The sequence below is a fragment of the Nymphaea colorata genome, chromosome 5, assembly GCF_008831285.2.
Source record: "Nymphaea colorata isolate Beijing-Zhang1983 chromosome 5, ASM883128v2, whole genome shotgun sequence".
Lineage (NCBI taxonomy): Eukaryota > Viridiplantae > Streptophyta > Magnoliopsida > Nymphaeales > Nymphaeaceae > Nymphaea > Nymphaea colorata.
Genome location: NC_045142.1, coordinates 20,745,225 through 20,749,544, shown reverse-complemented (window position 1 = coordinate 20,749,544; position 4,320 = coordinate 20,745,225). Strand labels below are relative to the sequence as shown.

Genomic DNA, 4,320 nt, shown 5'->3' with positions numbered 1-4,320 from the left:
ATATAGTTTAATTGTATAAAGATCTGTTTTATATATAGATAGAAATGTAATTGCCATCATTTTCTGTTACTTATTGGTTTTAGTGCCTTTCTTGTAGTAGGGATTGTCAAATGATTTCAACTTGTACAATAATAGATGACCTTGCGGGTCGGACAGATATTCAGTCGGCACTTCTCTTACTGCCTCTCTGAACGTCAAGCTGGCTCCACTCCATCATCGACGCTCATCATTGGTGACGCTGCTGGCTCCCAGCCACTGCTCAGTCTTCGCTCCCATGGTGGTGAACCCCAAGTTAGGGACCTTCTACTATGTTCATCTGGTTGGAATCAGCATGGGCGGCCGCTGCTGGCCCCGGCAAGTGAAAATCGCGGCATCAGAATTCCAGGTCTCTGCCAATGGAAACAAAGGGGTCATCCTCAACTCCAGCACCTCTGTCACCCGCTTGATACAGTCGACGTACGTCACAAAGAAGGATGCTTTCTGGGCAGGGACGACACAGCTGAACCTCACGACTGCTAGATTCTCTCTCTTCGACACGTGCTACGACCTGAGTGGCAAGGATGTCATGAAGGTGCCCATCGTTGTCTTCCACTTTGGTCGAGGTTCCAACCTGTTGCTTTTGGCGAGCAACTATCTTTTAACACCGCTGGCTTGTTCTGCTTTGCCTTCGCCGAACCAGCAGCAGCCTCACCATCATCGGCAACATCCAGCAGCAGGGCATCCGGGTCATCTTCGAGCCTGACGCATCCTGAGTCGAGTTTGTCTCTTAACAACAAAGTTCTCTATGCATCACAAAATTGTATGTTGAGTCTGCTGTTTCGGACGCTTATGTCAATCAGATTGAGCACATAATACGTGCCTTGAGAACTACCTGGTGCCATCGGCATTTCTTGAACCTCTTCCTTGCCTGAAAGCTCTGTGTCCTTTCTGAATTTGAGCTGTCCCATGGAATTTTTTTCATTGCCTTAGAAAAAAAGACAGTAAGCAAATTTCTTATCAATGGAAGAGCCAATCTGATTTACAAGCGAGAGAGGACCACCGCCGAGGCCAACAAGGCCAGGAACTTCAAGCAAGTTAGGATTCAGAGTGCCTTCATTATGAACAAAACCAAAGACAATTCCTTGAAGCTCGATGGTGCTGGCATCATCGTCAAACAAGAGTGTGTTGGTGGCAAGTGTCCCTTTTATGAAGGATTTGTCTCCATAGGAATATATGAATTCACAAAGTTGGTTGATAGTGCAAACATGATCGTCCAGTTCCATGCAAGAGCTGGTGGAGCAGCTCTGGCTCTTGTAAGTGCAGGACTGAAGTGGATCAAACATTGAGGTTTGGCTGGAGCAGGAGTCACAAGGGCAGCACGTCGTCCATATGAGGTCACTACCAGTGCCAAGGGTGGCCCAATAGAGGAGGGATACTCGCCGGAGCCAGGCATCACGGGGCTGGAGATCATGCTGGTAGTATTGGCAAACGAGGAAGTGATGCGGCGGGAGCACAACATTGAGCACAGAGCTGCCTGCTCCACTCATTGAGCAAGAGTGAATGAGGGGTCATAAAGAGGAGAGAGTGATAGAGTCTCAATGAATGAGGTCTATGGAGAAGCCGAGAGGTTTGGAAGCGAAGATGGTGGCAGGGTTAGGCAGTATTACAAGCAGGAGCAGCTGCAGGAAAAGGCCGAATGCTAAGGAGGAGAAGAAGGCAGCCATGGTGAGTGCTAAAAGGTTGTTGTATTAAGGAGAAATGTGTTGGTATTTATAGTGGAAGTCATAGTTACGGTTGCTGCTGATAAATGTGAGCATGTGGATTTGGAAATTGTGGAGGAAAGAAACATGTGATTGAACTGAGAAACATATTCCTTGGTGTAAACCATCACAATGGAGAAAAGTTGGTAGCATGTTACGCTTAGGCAAATCTTGTAGTGCTTGGTTGGACTTCCACAATTTGTTTTTGTGTCTTTTTCATTGGACAGTAAAATCAAGATGTGAATATTAGTCTTGAAGACGATGGATCACAAATATTGGAAGACTTTCAATCACAAATATTTGCAGGAAGGATGCAGACACTTACCAAAGGGTGACCGCAATAACCAGTGAATGCGTTGGAAAAAAGAGATTGTTTAAAGGTTTTGTTATCTGTGTTGCCCTTGTTGTCATGGCCGCAGCCGCGGGCAACTTGGCTGATGGAAGTTCGTCTGAAGGTCACGGTCTCAGTGGAAAAGTCACCCATAGTGGAGGATCCGTCGCCGTAAGACACTTGGTAAAGGCACAAATGGCACCTGGAGCAGAACCTTACTGTTTTCGTTGGCATAGATATGGAATTCCAATGCCTGAGAAAGGTTCTGCTCTAGGGGCCGTTTGCGCCTTACCAAGTGTCTTAGAGCGACAGATCCTCCACTAGGGGCGACCTTTCCACCTAGACCCTGACCTTTGGATGGACTTCCATCGGCTGAGTCATCCTCGGCTGCGGCCACGACAATGAAGGCCTGTTTGTTGGCACCGCAGGGCTCCTCGGTCTCGGCCACGGTGACCTTTACTTCTCTTCGCAGGCTGGCCGGATCTTCGGTCGAAGCTTCACTTACTACCTCTCCGACCGCCAAGCTGGCTCCACTCTATCATCGACACTCATCATTGGTGACGCTGCGCTTTTGGCTCCCGGTCACAGCTCGGTCTTTGCTCCCATGGTGGTGAACCCCAAGTTAGGGACCTTCTACTATGTCCAGCTGGTTGGAATCAATGTGGGCAGCCGCTGCTGGTCCTGGAGAGTGAATGTCACGATGTCATTGCCAATCGAAACGAAGGGGTCATTGTTGACTCCGGCACCTTCGTCACCTGCCTGGTACAGCTGGCGTATGTCCCAATGAGGGACGCTTTCCAGGCAGGGACGATGCAGCTGAACTGCACGACCTCTGGATTCTCTCTCTTCGCCACGTCCTATGACCTGAGCGGCAAGGATGTCGTGAAGGTGCCCACCATCATCTTCCACTTCAGTTGAGGTTTTGACCTGTCGCTTCCGGTTAACACCACTGGCTTGTTCTGCTTTGCCTTCGCTGGTACCAGCAGTGGCCACACCAACATCGGCCACATCCAGCCGCAGGGCCGTGTTCGACCCCGTCGCGTCCCGAGTCAGGTGCGTTGCATTGTTGGGTGATGCCAGATTGATCATCATAGACTTGGGTACCACATTGACTTCTCTTGCCAAAGATGTGTGTGATCAGGTGGCAAATGCGGTGCCTAATGTCATAAACCTTGAACGCTTCCATCCTCCTAAGCAAGATTATCTGTGCTACCATGTAAAGAATAATGGTGATCCATATGAAAGGCTGCCAGAGATGACCTTCCATTTCACCAATGCAGACTGAAAGTTGCCACCTTCAAATATCTTTATGACGTTTGGAAGTGGAGTGACCTGCTTAACCATTAAAGACAGAGAGATGCCCATCTTCCGGAATGTTGCGCAGCATAACATGCAAGTGAAGTATGATTTGGGGAAGAGGCTGCTTTCTTTTGCAATGTACCAAGGGCCAAATGTATATATATATATATATATGTATGTATGTATATATATTTCTTTTGTGATGATCTCCATGGTTCTCTGTACTGGTCTATAATTGGCAGCATTGGATGCTGCTTATGTTTTATCTCAGTGGAATGACTGAGTGTCATGTAGTCGATGATATTACTTTTCCATGTTGAATAAATATATATATGTTCAGTTTTAAAGATGTTACCCCTTCCTTTAAGCTTAAAGCTTAACTTAGATATGATGGGCAAGTATAAACATTTGCTACGGCTTTAAAAGTCACTAATACTCACAATTCTGTCACTAATAAGTAATCGTGACGGTCAAAGGTCCACCACCACAAGTTCCGTTCCCCAAACTGTTACGGATGAAACTGGCCATCATGTATTAGTTGTGTTTGTTAAGACATTAGTTGCTAGCATAATGGCCACAGAATGTGCCTACACTTTATTATAACTTTTATGATGGAATTTTCCATCGCTTTACATAATGTTTTATGTGACGGTTATATTTGTTGCATAACTTATTAATGTCTTTGGACTTTGCAACTAATGGCGCTAACCCTCCATCTACAATGATGGCTGTTTTAGCATGCACAGTGTAGTAGCTGGCGACATATTTTTGAATCCCTGACACATGTTTGGAACAGATTTTGGGATCACTGTTGAATATGGCATCATGTGAATGTAGCTAAAATTCAGAACATATAGTACTTGCTTAATGTTTAATTCATTGATTAAAACTTTGTGTTATAAAGAAGGCATTAATTGAAGTGATGTTACTTTTATTGAAAAAAGAATATGA

The 4,320-nt window shown here is 45.9% G+C and overlaps 1 pseudogene; it reads left to right on the top strand.

Annotated features, from left to right (window-relative positions):
• Positions 1–1,590: 1,590 nt before the first annotated feature.
• LOC116255241 (aspartyl protease family protein 2-like) lies at positions 1,591–3,355 on the top strand (annotated as a pseudogene).
• The last annotated feature ends 965 nt before the right edge of the window (positions 3,356–4,320 follow it).